Below are 15974 nucleotides of genomic sequence, written 5' to 3'. Positions count from 1 at the left end.
GCACAGAGACACCACGAGGGCCCGAGACAGAAGCTGAGACACAGAGAGACGTCGGGAGGGTCAGAGACCCAGAAAGCACAGTAAAAGAGATGGAGACAGCGTCCAAGAAGCCACCATGCAGAGACACACAGAAGACTCCAGAGACACCATGGAGAGAGACAGACAGAGAAAGCAAAATAGAGGTTTCTCGATGAGAGAGAATCTCTTTCAGGGAAGGAATGCAGGGGCGAGGACAGGAGAGACAGCCCAGCTCCTCCTCTCAGGGTCCCTGCGGCAGCCCCCTGAGCCCGGCGGGGTGGGGCAGCGGTCAGGGCCCGGGGGTCCCCGCCGGGCCGTCCCGTGCAGGGCGCAGCCTGGGGAAAGCTAGGAGGCCGTATAGTGATCTCCGTGGGTGTCCTCCTCAACTATACAACCTCCTACCTCAGCCCGGGGGGCGCGGCAGGTGGACAGACAGACGGATGGACGGACAGACGGGGGCCAGGAGGGCCAGGGAGGGCGGGGAGGGCCGGGGAGGCCCCAGCCGCGATGGTGAGCCCCCGACACGGACCCACAGACACGAGCTTGTGTGCGGCGAAGGCCCCGCAAGGTCGGTTCTACGGGTGGGTGCCAGGCCCCAGGAATCCGGGCCCCCGGCCCCCTCCTCCCCAAGGAGCCCAGGAATCAGTCCCTTGGCCCTTTCCTTAGCAGGGACCCAGGAGTTCAGGCCCCCAGACCCTTTTTCCCCAAAGGTCTCTGGAGTCCAGGCCCCAGCCCCCGCCTCCCTCAGACCCGGGAGTCCAGCCAGGCCTGCCTCCCTGGGGAAGGCACAGCCTGGCTTCCTGGATGCTGGGTCAGAGGGAACCTCACCTGTGTTGGAGTTTGGCCCATTGGGCAAGACGGCTCCCCACCTACCTGTCAGATTCAGGAATCCAGGACCAGAGCAGAGGAGGACCAGGGAACATGAAACCTTCAAAGTCTCTCTGGGTAATTTTTTCCCCTCTCCCGTCCCTTCTTTCGGCTTCTCATCATTTACAATGATGACAGCTATGATCCCTGAGCGCTAACACCACCCCAGGCCTCTGCTATCTCGCAGGCAGGAGTACAAGGTGCTATCAGTTCCCCCATTTTGCAGGGGAGAAGGCTGAGCCCCAAGAGGGGAAGGGATTTGGCCAAAGCTGGCCGGTAAGTGGGAGGGGCCGGGCCTGTAAGGCCAGCGGGACCCAGCACCCACTCTCTCCATCCCTGGGCCAAGAGTCTGTGCCCTTGGGGGTCCCTCCCTCTGTGCAATCGCTGTCCCTCTGTCCATTCTCTGTCTTTCTTGCTCTCACTGTCTCACGCTCCATCTCCATCGTTCTGGCACTCTCTCTCTCTGACCGTCCTGCAGTCTCTTTCTGCTGCCGCTTGGTCTCTGTCTCGGCTTCTGTCTTACCTGGTCTCCTTCTCCTCCTGCATCTGTGGTCTCTCCTTCGCTGTGCATGGCTCATTCTCCCCCTCTGTCTGTCTGTCTTCCCCTTCTCTCTCACAGTGCCTTCCTCAGTCTGTCTCTCCGCTCTCGGATCTTATTTTCCTCCCTCCCTCTCTCTCCTTCTCTTCTCTCAATCTTTTCCTTTCCCTTCTGTCTTTCATCCTCCCCTTCTTCTCCTCTTTCCCTCCGTCTTTGTCCCTCTCATTCTCTCGGTCTCTCTCTCCCTCAATTTCTCTCTCTTGCTCCCCCTCCCTTCTCCCCTCCCCCTTCTCTCCATCTCTCATGTCTCCTTCTCTCCCTCTGTCTCTCTCCTTTTCTCTCTCTTTCTCCTTCCCTCCCTCCTGGGTCTCTCTCCTCCCTTCCCTCCCCCTCCATCGCTTCTCTCTTTCCGTCTCCCTCCCTGTTCCTTCTCTCTCTCTCTTTCTGTCTTTCTCCTTCCTTCTCTCCCTCCCCCTCGCAGCTCAGAGCCAGGTCTGGAGCTGGGGGTGGGGTGGGGGTGGTTGGAGAAGGGGCCCAGGGCTGGGGTAGCGACCTGCTGAGGAGGGGGAGGAGAGGCGGGAAGGGGCGGAGGAGGAAAGGGGGAGGCGGGGGCCAGAGACGGGTCTCCGGTCCCAGCTCTCATCCCCCTTCCCTCCTTCCCAACCTCCCAGACCCTCAGGCGGGGGCGAGAGTCAGGCCAAGGTGGGGAGGAAGGGGAAGGGAGGAGGCTGCCCCCGCCCCCCCCACACAACCTGGCCCAGAGCCCAGGCCTGGGTTCCCAGCATGCCCCGGGGCTGCCTGGGGCCTGAGGTGGGGGTGAGAGGAGAGGGGAAGCTGAGAATCTTCAAGATTTGCAGGACCTGAGCATCTCCCCACTCCCCCAACAAATTTCTCCTTGGGGAAACTGAGGCCCAGAGAGAAGGGTCAGGACTTGTTCAAGGTCACTGGACAAGGCGTTGGTGGAGATGCGAACTCCTGGGCCCAGAGGCCCGATTTGGGGAAGGGGTTGGCGCTGGACTTCCCCCAGGTCTGGGTCCCCCTCCCCCTCTCTGCAGACCCTGGGGAGCCCCCAAGGGTCAGAGAGCAGACCCAAACAGTCTGGCACCATGGCAACCAGCTGGCCCCGCCCCCTTAACCCCCGGAGGGCTGGACTCCAGCTGGGGCTAAGGGGGAGGTGGGGACTCCTGGGTTCGGGGGAGGAAGAGGCTGGGGGCCCGAACTCGGGGGTTTCGTGGAGAGTGGGGGCTGGAGTGTGGACTCCCAGGTCTGTGGGAAGAGGGTGGAGACCCAGACTCCTGGGTCCTGGGGTAGAGGGGGCTAGGGATTTGGATTCTGGAATTCTGAGGGAGGGGGCAGCGTTGCCGACTCCCAGATCTAAGGGAGGAGGGGGCTGGGGCCTGGAATCCCGGGTCCCCAAGGGAGCATGGATGCTGGGCCTCTCCTCCGCCAGACATCCCCTGCCCCCGCCGCTGACCCTGGCCTGTCTGGCAGCCCAGACAACCTCCCCCCTCCTCCGCGGCCCCCTCCCACTTGCACGGCTCACCCTTGACCCTTCAAAGCCCCGCAGCCCCTTCCCTGCCCCTCCCCCTCCCCTCCAGCCAGACGTTAACCCTTCCGCTGCCAGGGGCACCTCCAAAGCCAGAGTCTCTCCCTTCGCCTCCCCCGAGGGTTCGGGCGGGCATCTTGCCCCCAGGCTCCTCCAGCTCCGTACCCAGCTCCCACAGCCCCATCTCTCTCCGCGCAATGTAATCCAGTAGGTGTTCCCTGCCCTCTCTTCCTTCTGGACCCCGGAATCCAGGCCCCCAGCTCCCTCCTCCAAGGATTCAGGAGTCTGGGTTCCCAGCCCCCTCCTCCTCCCAGAACCCAGAAATCCAGGCCCCCGGCTGCCTCCTCCCTCAGGGACCCTGGAGTCCGGGCCCCGGGCCCCATCCCCCTCCCTTTCCGCAGACTCACGGCTCCGCGGCTCCCGCGTCGGAGGGAAGGGTCTCCTCGGTCAGCCCCCAGGCCGGCTGAGCTGGCCCCACCACCGCCGGCTCCTCTCCATCCTCTCCCCGCCTCCGCCGCCCCACGGCCTCTCCCCTTCCTCCTCGCGTCCCCACCATCCTCCTTCCCTCCGCCCAGGCTCCCTCCGGCCTGCGCCTCCTCCCCGGCTCCGCAGGCCGGCTCCCCCGCCCGGGACCCCGCCGGACCAGCCCCCTCCCCAGGGGGCCCCCGCCCCGGCCCCTCCCCACCGCCCGGCCCAGTCCGGCCTGGCTTCCCCCCTGCCCCGGAGCTGGCCTCGGTCCAGGGGAAAAAATTCCATCCAGCCCCGGGGAGGAGGAGCGGGGCGGGGGAGGGCGCGGGGAGGGGCGGCCGGGCCGGGGAGCGTGACGCAGGGAGGAGGGAAGGGACAAAAGGAGCCGGGAGGCGGCGGGGCCGGCGGCGCTCCCACTTCTCCGTCCCTCCTCCTCCCTCGGCCGGGGCCCGTTTCTCTCTCTTCGCTCCGTTTTCCCTCGTTCCTCCACCTCTGCTCCCTGTCCTTCTCTCTGCCTGCCTCCTTGCCCTGTGCATTCTCTCCTCTCTCCTCTTCCTCCTTACACCTCCGCCCCATCGGGGTCTGCTCCTCTCCTCTCTCTCTCCCAGCCTCCTTCCCCTCCCTCCGCTTGGGTCTCTCCACCCACCCAACCACCCATTGGGGCCTCAGAGGTGAATCAGACCCGTATCTGCCCTTGCAGACGCGGAGCTCACGGTCTGATGGAGGAGACAGACGCAGCGCAGACAGTTTCAATCCAGGGTGATCGGGGTACGACAGAGGGGAGACCAGCGGCTGTTCGATCCCAGGGGCAGAAGGAATCCTTTTAGCTGGAGACATCTGAAAGGACCTCCAGAGAAGGCAGTGGTTGTGGCCTGACCTCCAAGAACTGGGAGAAGTTAAATCTGAATTGTCGAGATAGAGGCAGGCAGCAGTAAGGGCGGTCCAGGCAGAGGGCACGGCTTAAGCAGAGGCCCAAAGGCAGGAAACCAGGGGCGATTCCGGGAGAACAGCACAGCAGTCAAGTCCGACGGGAGCCTTAGAGGACAGGAGCCAAGGAGCATAGAAGATGAGGCTGAGGTGGTGGGCGGGGCCAGGTTCGCAAGCGCTCTGAAGGCCAGACTGGGGACTTTCTCCTGCGGGTGATGGGGAGCCACAGAGGGTTGTGAGCAAGGGGGAGGGGCAGGGTCTGATCTGGGAGTCAGAAGGCCCTCTCTGGGGCCCTGTGGGGGACGGATAAAGGACGAAAGAGTGGTGGAGGCTGGGAGAGTGGGGAGGAGGATGCGTGAGCTGGGGCTGGGACCCTGCAGGCAGAGAGGAGAGGATGGGGCAGAGAATGTGAGGAGGCAGGAGGGACTGGGGACTGACAGCCTGTGGGGGGTGACAGGGAGGGAAGAAGTGAAAAAGATACAACAACCGGGAGTCCGTCTGGCCCAGGAAATGAGGGGACAAGAGTTGTTCCCAGGGGGGAACCGGGAGGAAGAAGGAAGATGCTGTGCACAGCTTGGAACTTAGTGGACATTAGGGGCCTGGGGGCATTTCGAGAAGACACTCAGGCAATGGTGGATATAGGTTCTGGGGCTCTAACAATGACAAATGCATTTCCCTCCCACCCTGTCCCCTGGCCACCCAGTTCTTTCTGGGGACGTCTTATGCTTACCAATTTCTTGTGTGTCTTTCCAGTAGAATTCTATACCTATGCACATGTGTTATACCATTCTCCTTCTATTTCTGTCCCCAAATGGGATCACATTATTCTACACTTTGCTTTTTTAACACTATATCCTGAAGATTCCCCTATATCCATGCGTATAGAACTACCACATTCATTTTAGTGGCTGCATAGTATTTCATTGTATACATTTATTTATCCATACTTATTCAATCAATTGGGAGCTTTTTTTTACATAAAGAAACTAATGCTTATGCATATGCAGATTACTGAGGATTTTTGTTTTTTACTGATTTCTTCCAATGCTCTTAAGCCTCTGGACCCAAGTTTTGACAAATACTTACTTCTAGGTCTTTTAAAATTTATTAGTATTTACTAATGATAGGAATAATAATAATCAATACACATACCGTTTATTGAATGTCTACTTGGGGACAGGCCCTAGGTTGGGTATTGGTTATACATTATATCATTCAATCATCACAACAATCTTATTTTTAGGGGCTGTTATTATCTCCATCTAAGGATGGGGCAACTGAGGTTCTGCATAGTGAGTTGCCCAAGCTTACAAAGCGAGTAGCAGAGCCAGGATTCGAACTCAGGCCTCTGTGGCTCCACATTCCATGCCCTTTCTTTGGAGGTGGGCTGCCTCCATGAAAATGTGGAACTACTTGAAATTGACATTGGGCACATGGGAGACTTGCCATGCACACAAATCTGCACCTTGACTTGGTATCTAGAATCACCCTGCGTTCACCCCAGATGCCCCATAGTGAGGTCAGGACGGTAACCACACCATTCTGCTGTCTCTGTCCTGGGCTTGATGCCGCTGTGTTGTGATTCTGGGTGTCGGTCTGTCTGGGAATTCTATGAGGGCACGCTGTCCGGCTGAGTCATCTCTTTCCTCAGTATCGCTCAGCTTAGGGTGTGGCTCAAAGCAGAGGCTCAGGAAAATGTTTGCTAAATGAATGAACGGAGGGATAGATGAATAACAAATGGGTTGTGGGTTAGGCTGGGACTTGCTGAAGCCTCTGGGATAAGAGAACATAATTCCCGTTAGTTCCTGAAACATAAGGGTTACATTCCTATTGGTTAGTGAGTCACTGGGGCCACTGTTTCCATCATTCTCTGGTATCCAGGGTTCACAAATCCCTCGGCACCTAAGACTCAGCTACTGCAGTTCCCACAAATCCCTGAGACTCTGGATCCACCATTCCCAGCAGCCCCCGTGGCTCAAGATCCGCTATTGCCATCAGCCCCTGAGACTCAGGATCCGCCATTCCTGTCAGCCCTGGAGACACAAGGGCCACCATTCCCATCAGACACTGGCACACAAGTACTGCTTGCAATTCCCATACCCCTAAGATACAGGGACCACCATTTCTATCCATGCCTGAGACACAAGTTCCACCATTCTTATACCCTGGAACAACATGTCAATGGAAAACAGAAGCATTCTGCCCTTTACCAGGCCGTCCCCAAGTTCCTGGGACTGTTAACCAGGAAGACACTTCTGCCTGCCCTTGGGTAGGTCTGAGTCACCTGTCAATGCTGTAGACAAGGAGGCACCAGCTCATGAAGAACATCAAAGCAGAGAATCTTCCACGTGAGGGATCAGCCTGAAACCCGAGATAATCCTACAGCACCACCAGAGAATCCTTCCAGGTGGGGGTTAAACCCTAAACTCAAGATAATCCTACAGCACCGCTTAATCCCCACAGGTGTGATAATCCTCAGGTGGGCAGAGAATCCGCAATACCAGATGATCCAAAGGCAACAGATGCTCCGATTGCGCCATTGAATAATCCCAAGTGGTAACTTGCCCCTGGTGGACTTGTAAGAATTGAGGACGGGGGCATCTTTTCTGTGTGTGTGTGGTGGTGGTGGTGGGTGGGGAGAAGATGACAAATCTCATTCCCACTATTAACCCTTTCCTGGACAAGGAGAGTTGGAAAAATAGGTGTGATTTGAGGGGGAGGGTTTCTCTATAGCCCGTCTCTTCCCTTTAGGATCATGCCTTCTGGTCCTCTGAATAGTGAAGGGTGTTCAGCTGCTCTGCTCTTCACGTCTCAGCAAAAAGTAGGGGAGGTGGTTCCGAGGTTCAAGGAGATTGGAGCCGGAGTGGCTATAGGTTTTGCAAGCCCATCAGCTGCCATGCACTTCCCCTTCCTCTCGTAAGAGAGCCTCTCTTTCCTGTGAGAAACCCACTCCATGTGACTCTAACAAGAATGTTCTAGCATAGTGCCCCTCTTCCCTCCCCTAAAACACATGGGCTGGGTGTGAGACCCAATACGGGCCAATCAGAACATTCATTTGTGACCCCCTCCCCATCAGACCTGATTAGAATTCAAGATTTTATTTTCTTATCCTGACACTTTATTTTATGTCTTCTAAAATATACAAACATTTGTATGCACATATAGTGTTTTTGATTTCCAGGAACAGAATTGTACTGTATGCAGCAAGGCAGTGAAGAGCACAGACTCTGAAGCCAGATTGCCCGGGTTTGAATCCTGGCTCAGCTATTCCACCAGCTGTGTCTCTTTATGCCTCAGTTTTGTCATCCCTGAAATGGGTATGATAATAATAGTACCTACATTGCAGGGTTGAGACCAGAGGACTAAAGGAGTTAACATATGTAAAGTGCTTAAAATAGTGTCTGGCACATGGTAAGCCACAGAGAAGAATTATCTGTTGTTATTATTCCTACAGAGAAATATAGAGCTAGGTCTTTCTTCTAGTCTCTTCATGCACAGGCACAGAATTTCACATAAATGGGACAATTTATACTCATGGAGATATTCTTATGACACTCATCCTCTCCCCTCCCCCACCTTTCTTTTTTCTTTGCTTGCCTTTTCTGGACTTCTCCCTTTTTGTCCATTCCCCAGGGGCCTCTCCACCCTAAATCACGTGTCTGTTGTGGGTTTAGTTGTGTCTTCCCAAAAAGGTAGGTTGAAGGCTTAATCTCCAGTGCCTGTGAATATGACCTTATTTGGGGGTCTTCACAGATATAATCAAGTTAAGATGAGGTCATACTGGGTTAGGGTGGGCCTTAATTCCGATGACTGGTATCCCTAAAAGGAGAGAGAGATTTGAAGATACAGAGGAGACCCACAGGGAGGAAGGCCATGTGACAACGGAGGCAGAGACTGGAGTGATGCGTCTCCAAGCCGAGGACTGCTGGACCATCAGAAGCTAGAAGAGGGGAGGAAGGAGCCTTCAGAAGGAGCTGATACCTTCATTTCTGACTTCTGGCCTCCACAACTGGGAGAGAATCGATTTCTGTTGTTTCAAGCCACCCAGTTTATGATAATTTGTTATGGAAGTCCTAGGAAAGCAATACAGGATCTATGTTAACCTATGTGTCTTTCCATTCTTTACTTCACACATACACGTACATGAGTTTACACATATTTAGTTTGCATTAAAATTCAGCTTCAGGGGCTGCCCCCGTGGCACAGTGGCTAAGTTCGTGCACTCCTCTTCTGCAGCCCAGGGTTCATAGGTTCAGATCCTGGGCGTGGACCTAGCACTACTTGTCAAGCCACACTGTGACGGCATCTCACATAAAATAGAGGAAGACTGGCACAGGTGTTAGCTCAGGGCCAATCTTCCTCACAAAGAAAAACAAAATTCAGCTTCAGCGTCAATATTTGCTCAAATTTTTCTATTTGACTTCAGCCTGACCTCGGTCTTTTGAACGCTGAAACCTTGAATGCCAGCTTGGAGGTCATTTCTGGCATCCTTGAACTTGTGTGGGCTCCATGAATATGTGATCAATTGGGTTACCATGGCTTCCAGCCAGGGCAGTAACATTAGTAATATCGAACAAGTCAGGTTCTGCCTATCTAATGTTGAGATCTCAACAGTCACTTTCAAATTTAAATATCCGAGTGAAAATCTTGTGTGTGTGTTCAAGGTTAAAACTTTGTCAGTTGAAGTATAGGCGTGTGTCATGTGTGTGTGTATAATTATATAATTACTGGAGTAAGAGGCTGAAATAATTAATGAGGATTGTGAAAGCCTGTGGGTTGCAGGTGGGGTTTTTCAGGAAAAGCATTATGAAACAGAAATTAGAGTTCAGGAAATTAGTTGGAGAGTACTTTCAGGTTTAATACCTGGAAGGGAGTGAAGAAAGCAGGATTAGGCAGTGGGAGATGCTGAACTATTGTGCAGTCATAACAAAGGCCTCAGCCAATCCCACAGGGAGCTCTGGAGCTCGAGGGCCCTGAAGATGTGTCTGGAATTGGGGGCCAGGGAACTGGGCCTTTATGTTACACGTTGACCACTCGTTGGATGTGGGCTGCCCCCAGGAAGGGGCTATGACCATGGGCCAGGTGGCTTCTTTCCTCTGAAGGCAGCTCTGGGAGGGAGCACTCAACTTAAGCCTTCAACACTCCCAGTAGCTGAAGGAGTGAGTGAGCACTTCAGTCCTGAGAGGGGAAGTCTGTCCACTACACCCTGCCTTTTATGCCCCAAAGCAAATTTTGAGAACGTCTGTGTAATTATACAAATCAGGAAATGGAATGAGTGTTGGTATAAATATCAAAGGAAAGCCATTTTAGATATCATTAGGAAGAAAATTTCCTTCTCTTGGAACTGACAAATGCCTGTAAAAATGTAAATAATAACAAGAGGCAAAAAGCAAAGATTACATTAGACGGAAATTTAGAGATCATTTTAATGGCAGGTGGCCTTCTTTGTAGAATTATGGGGTATTCTAACATTCATATTATTAAAGAAAGTAGTCTTTAATAGCTGTATTTGAGGTTTTAGTTATTTAATTTCATTTAGGCCAGGCATCCTTTAAGAAAAAGTATTACTTGAACATATTTCACATTTGTGAAGATGAGTTTAAGAAGACTGACAACTTTGCTGACTTAAATTTCTTGAAGTGGAAATAAATTTCTCTAAAATCGTGTATAACAACTTCTATGAGAAATCGTCTTTGATCCAGACATAATAATGAATGCAAAGAGCACCAAAAAAAAGGAAAGTGTTATAAATGAGGTCCCCTAAACACATTTCGTTTTCACTAATCGAACTTCAAAACAACATACTATTTTATAAGAATACTTTAAAAAGATAAATTCGTTTTAGTTTTGAGTCTGTTGAAGCCAAAACTTTAAGTCAAAGCTGCCAAACTGCTTACTGTCAACCATTTTCAGAAGTGGAAGATGAATGATTTTAAAAATTTGTCCAAGCTATTATTCCTAAAAGCTCTTTCTAGAAAACATGTTTTGAAAAATTATTCTGCATTATATTAACCTGTGCACAGAATTATTGTATATACTACTTCTGTATCTTATACCTGAAACTTTGGACATGAAGAAACACTCAAATGTCTTTTTATCTGATTGGTAATGAATTTAACTGTATTTCTGTTTAGTTGCTGAGATATTCCTGGGCCTCACGCATAGTTTACAACATAGTGAGTATAGTTTATGCAATGTATGTAGAATGGAAAATCAGTAGTCGTCATTGATAATGGGACAAAAATGGCGAAGGCTATGAACGAATTCAAAATTACAAGCGTATTGTGATTTGTTCACACTCTTTAGTTCTGTGTCCAAAAACAATGAGAGCTCAGTATCGGGTGAGAGAATTCCTGGCCATAAGCAGAAAGATGGTGGGCTCCACTTTCATCATTCTTCTTCAGCCAAAATCAAGCTCATGACATGGGAGAAATCCTGGAATTGTGTTCATCCAAGGTATTCAAACAAAATGGCAATGAAGTTCTTCCATGTTCAAAGGGCTATTGAACAAAAAGAGATTTTATGGTGTGCTCTGCAGATGGCAGTGCTAACAGATCAGGAATAACTGACAACCGAGAGTTGCTTGCAGAGGAAGTGATTTATGTGATGAACCTACTGAAAAAGAAGCCAAGCCAATGTGCTCTGAAGGCAGCAGCATTTCATATGTGATACATGTTATAAACACTTTGCTATCAATGCCTGGCCCTGTGGCCAAGTGGTTAAGTTTGTCTGCTCTGCTTTGATGGCCCGGGGTTCACCAGTTAGGATCCTGGGTGCAGACCTATATACCGCTCATGACAACATGCTGTGGCAGCATCATACATAGAAGAACTGGAATGACCTGCAACTAGGATATACAACCATGTACTGGGTCTTTGGGGAGAAAAAAACAAAAAGAGGAAGATTGGCAACCAATGTTAGCTCAGGGCCAATCTTAAAAAAGAAAAAAAAAACTTTGTTATCATTCCACTCCTACCAAGGTGCTGAAATTAGTGTGCAGCTTTTGAAAGCTGAGCTAAATTTGGAAATTCAGACAGCATTTTTGTGGTGTAGGCAGGCTTCTAAAATGGCTCCCAATGATCTCCTCTTCCTGATAGTCATGCCCTTGTGGGTAATCCAACTCCCCTTGAGTGTGGGCTGGACTTAGTGACTTGCTTATAACCAATAGAATATGGCGAAAGTGATGAGATGTCGTTTCATTTCCACGATTAGGTTACTAAAGGACTGGGACTTCTGTCTTGCTAGCAAATTCTCCCCATCGCCTTCTCGACTTTCACTGATTAATGAAGTAAGTGGCTGTATTTGAGGCGCCATTTTGGAAAGGCCCATGTAGCAAGAAACTGAGGGAATCCTCTGGCCAACAGCTAGCAAGGAACCAAAGCATTCATTCCAAACTCCTGTGAGGAACTGAATGTTGCACAAAACCAATGAATGAGCTTGGAAGTGGATCATTCCCCAGTAGGGCATTTGAATGAGACTGCAGGTCTTGGACCAACACCTTGATTACAGCCTAGTGAGAAACTGTGAAACAGAAGACAACAAAAGCTGTACTCGAATTCCTGACCCACAGAAACTAGGAAATAATAAAAGTGTGTTGTTTTAAGCTGCTTAGTTTTGGGGGTAATTTGTTATGTAGCAATAGGTAACTAATATGATATTGACATCTTGAAAGTCAATGGCCTTGCTCCACTGTCGTATTTCTCATTCAAAATTTATGGACAGATTCTTCCTGAGTGATTATGTAGAACAATGAGTGCATGCAAAAATCTTAGAAAAGAAAACCGTAAGAGAGGGCAGGACTTTCTTATTTTTGATAATGGTGGGTTAGGTTATTTAGAGCAGCCCTCCTGTTGAAAACAACTCAAAATGCTGGATAAAATACTAAAAACGTTCTTTACAAAATCATGAAGGATATGACAGTCTAGTGAGGAATTTCCCAGCTGAAGTTTAGAACACAGAGAAATAAGCAGAGCATTCCAGGCTGCTTTTCAGCAATCGGCACTTGCTTATTCTGATTTTGAAAATGACCTCTAGTTTTCAACAGGTTCCTGGAATAAGGAGAACTGAAATAAAGATGGTACCAGCCTGGGGCCATGGCAAATGGAAGAGCAAACTTAGACCCTCTCTGGAGGAAGGTACTTCAATCGCAGAAGGAAAATGATCCCAGGCAGAAGGACTGAGATACATAAAGCAAGAAGATGGTAAGTGTATAGATGCCAGGAAACTGATGGCACTGTCAGGGGCCTACTTAATCATAAATTAATGAAGGCCCTAGTCACAGAGGTGTAGCAGCATTAAGACATCCAGTAAGGGGTGGTAAAGGATCCACATACAAGCAGCAGTGGGAAAGCCATTACTGACTCCAGACCTGATGGGGCAAGAGAGGGAAGGATGCTGCCTGAAGCCAGTGAGAACTGTAGGCTTGGAGGATCGAAGTATTAGTCAGGGTTCTCTGGAGAAACAGAACTAATAGGATATAGATATGCTGTTTTCGTTGGTGCCGTCCAGTCGATTCCGACTCGTAGGGACACTGTACAGCAGAGTGGAACCCCATGAGGTCTTGTCGTGCCATCCTTTCTCACCTTCCGGTGCAACATTAGACAAATGCTCCACTGCTGTTCAAAGGGTTTTCATGGCCACTTTTTTCCAAAGTGCGTGATCAGGTCCTTCTTCCTAGTCCGTCTTAGTCTGGAAGCTCCATTGAAACCTGTTCACCGTGGGTGACCCTGCCGGTATTTGACATACTGGTGGCATATCTCTCAGCATCACAGCAACATGCAGCCGCCACAGTATGACAACCGACAGATACATACAGATACGTAGGAAGAGGTTTATGATAGGGAATTGGCTCATGCAATTATGGACGCTGAGAAGTTCCGCAATCTGTTCCATTAAGCTGGGCATTAAAAAATTTGCAAAAATGTAAAACAATGCCGCTCTTTTCATTGATTTTGTTTTCAAAAACATGGCTATTTTTCATTAAATATATTCTTTGTATTAACAGGTAATTTTTAAATATTGTTTTAAATGAATTAATACTCAAATATTTTGACATTTTCTCAGTTTTAATTTCTAATAAAGCAAATATTGATAGTTATAATCTGCCCAAGCAAAAGCTCTTTGGGGCACTCAATAATTTTCTCAAATAGTGTAAAGGGGTCCTCAGACCCAAAAGTTTGAGAACCGCTGCCCTAGAGAGATACCTGTGCACAGTTACACTAGATGTGTGTGCAAGAATGTTCATAGAGGCATCATTTGTCATGGCCCCAATCTGGAAGCAATCCTAATGTCCACTTAGAGTCACGTGGATAAATAAAAAGTGGTATATCCACACAATGGAATACTGGAGCAATGAAAAGAAATGAACTATTGCTATGCAACAACATAGACAACTCTCGCAAACACAATGTTGGAGAAAATAAGAAGATACAAACAATACATAAAGTCTTGTTCCATGTACATAAATATCTAATCTTAAAAACAGGCAAAAGAAAGCTACATAAGTGATAGCACTAAAAAAAAAAGAGTGAGGACAAGATGATCAAGGAGTTAGAATGCTTTTTACTTCTGGAGGGATGGAGGAGTTATCATGGGGGACATCACATGGAGGAGATTCTGAAATATTGTATAGATTTCATTTCTTGACCTTTATGACACCAAGAGTGTTTGCTTTAAAATTATTCATGTGTGTAATACGTTTGCTTTATGTGTCTTTGTGTATGTTATACTTCACAAAAAAAATATAACTGAGGGTAACGATCTTACATCTGCTTCTGAAACTATTGAGAAAGCAGCAAAGATTCAGTTGGTGGTACAGCTTTAATGAAATTACATCATCACTTTTGACCAACTCTAAAGAGGAAGTAATCTTTACCTTTAGTCAGTTTCTATTAGTGAGGAGGGAAAGCTTAGTGACTTGATGGCAACATCACTATCGCTAGGATCCTTTGCTGGCAAAGTAAGCATCTGTTTAGTTATCAGAACTGTGGATTTTGGTGAACAGAGAAAAAAATAGCTAAAAGTGCTGTGAAATCATTGTTTCCACACTGAAATGTTAAAATTACACTAGTGTACAATTTTAACTCTTTATGTTGCACTAATTTTATTGTTTTGAAAAGTTGCAAAAATGGTACCAAGAATTCCTGCACACGCTTCTCTCAACTTTCCCAAGTGTTAACATCTTATGTAATTGATGCCAAGAATACATGATGGGGAAAGGACAGTCTCTTCAACAAATAGTGTTGGGAACACTGGATATCCACATGCACAAGAATGAAATTGGACCCTTATCCTGCCACTCACAGAAATTAACTCAAAATGGACTAAAGACTTCAGTGTAAGACCTGAAACTGTAAAGCTCCTAGAAGAAAATATAGGGGGGAAGCTTCATGACATTGGTCTTGGCAATGATTTCAGGGATATGACACCAAAAGCACAGGCAACAAAAGCAAAAATAAACAAGTGGGACGACATCAAACTAAAAAGCTTCCACTCAGCAAAGGAAACGATCAACAGAGTGAAAAGGCAACCTACAGAATGGGAGAAAATATTTGCAAGCCACATATCTGATAAGGAGTTAATCTCCAAAATATATAAGGAACTCATAATTCAAGAGTGAAAAATCTAATAACTCGATTTAAAAATGGGCTAAGGACTTGAATAGACATTTCCCCAAAGAAGAAATAGAAATGACCAACAGGTATATGAAAAAATGCTCAACATAGCTCATCATCAGGGAAATTCAAATCAAACCCATAATAAGGTATTACCTTGCACCTGTCAGGATGACTGTTATAAAAAAAAAAAAGCTAAGTGTTGGTAAGGATGTGGAGAAATTAGAACCCTTGCACACTGTTGGTGGGAATGCAAAATGATGCAGACGCTATGGAAAACAGTATAGAGGTTCCTCAAAAGATAAAATAGAAATACCTTAGGATCCAGCATTCTCACCTCTGGATATTTATTCAAAAGAATTGAGATCAGGATCTCACAGAGATGGTAGTAGTCCCATGTTTACTGCAGCATTATTAACAACAGCCAAGATGTGGGAACTACCTAAATGTCCATGGGCAGATGAATGAATAAATCAAATGTGGCATATACATACAATGGAATACCATTCATGAAGCCTTAAAAAAAAGAAATTCTGCAATATGTGACAACATGCACGATCCTTGAGGACATCATGCTGAGATAAGCTAGCCACAGAATGATTCCCCTTATATCTAAAATAGGCAAATTCGTAGAATCAAAGAGTAGAATTATGGTTGCCAGGGGACAGAGGCAAGGAACCATGGGGAGTCACTAATCAACTGACATAACGTTCGGTTAAACGTGATAATTAAGTGCTGGAGATCTGGTGTATGACACTGTATCTTCAGTCAACAATACTGCATTGCGCACTTAAACATTTGTTAAGAAGGTAGTTCCCATGTTAAATGTTATCACAATGAAATTAAAAACTTAAAAACTCAGGAAATTAACATTGGTATGATACTACTAAATATTACTATATATTTTTAAATAATAAAATTATTGAGAGGCTTTTTATATCGTTAGCAGTCATTCAGACTTTGTGAAGTCTGCTCAGGTCATTAGCCAATTTTTCTA

The 15974-nt window shown here is 48.2% G+C and overlaps 1 long non-coding RNA gene across 6 annotated transcripts; it reads left to right on the top strand.

Moving 5' to 3' along the window:
- Window positions 1–194: 194 nt before the first annotated feature.
- LOC139073553 (uncharacterized) lies at window positions 195–8466 on the top strand. 6 transcript variants are annotated; one of them, XR_011522427.1, is made up of 3 exons: window positions 195–963; window positions 4138–7681; window positions 8191–8466. It is a non-coding gene; the product is annotated as an uncharacterized lncRNA (long non-coding RNA). The 6 variants fall into 6 exon arrangements; XR_011522426.1 differs by lacking the exon at window positions 195–963 and having other exon boundaries at window positions 3818–4996; window positions 6246–7681; XR_011522429.1 differs by lacking the exon at window positions 195–963 and having other exon boundaries at window positions 3818–6771; window positions 7546–7681.
- Window positions 8467–15974: the final 7508 nt, after the last annotated feature.

This window comes from Equus przewalskii, chromosome 9 (genome assembly GCF_037783145.1).
Source record: "Equus przewalskii isolate Varuska chromosome 9, EquPr2, whole genome shotgun sequence".
Classification (NCBI taxonomy): domain Eukaryota; kingdom Metazoa; phylum Chordata; class Mammalia; order Perissodactyla; family Equidae; genus Equus; species Equus przewalskii.
The sequence above is the reverse complement of the archived record's forward strand: the minus strand, read 5'-3'. Positions and strand labels throughout refer to the sequence as shown.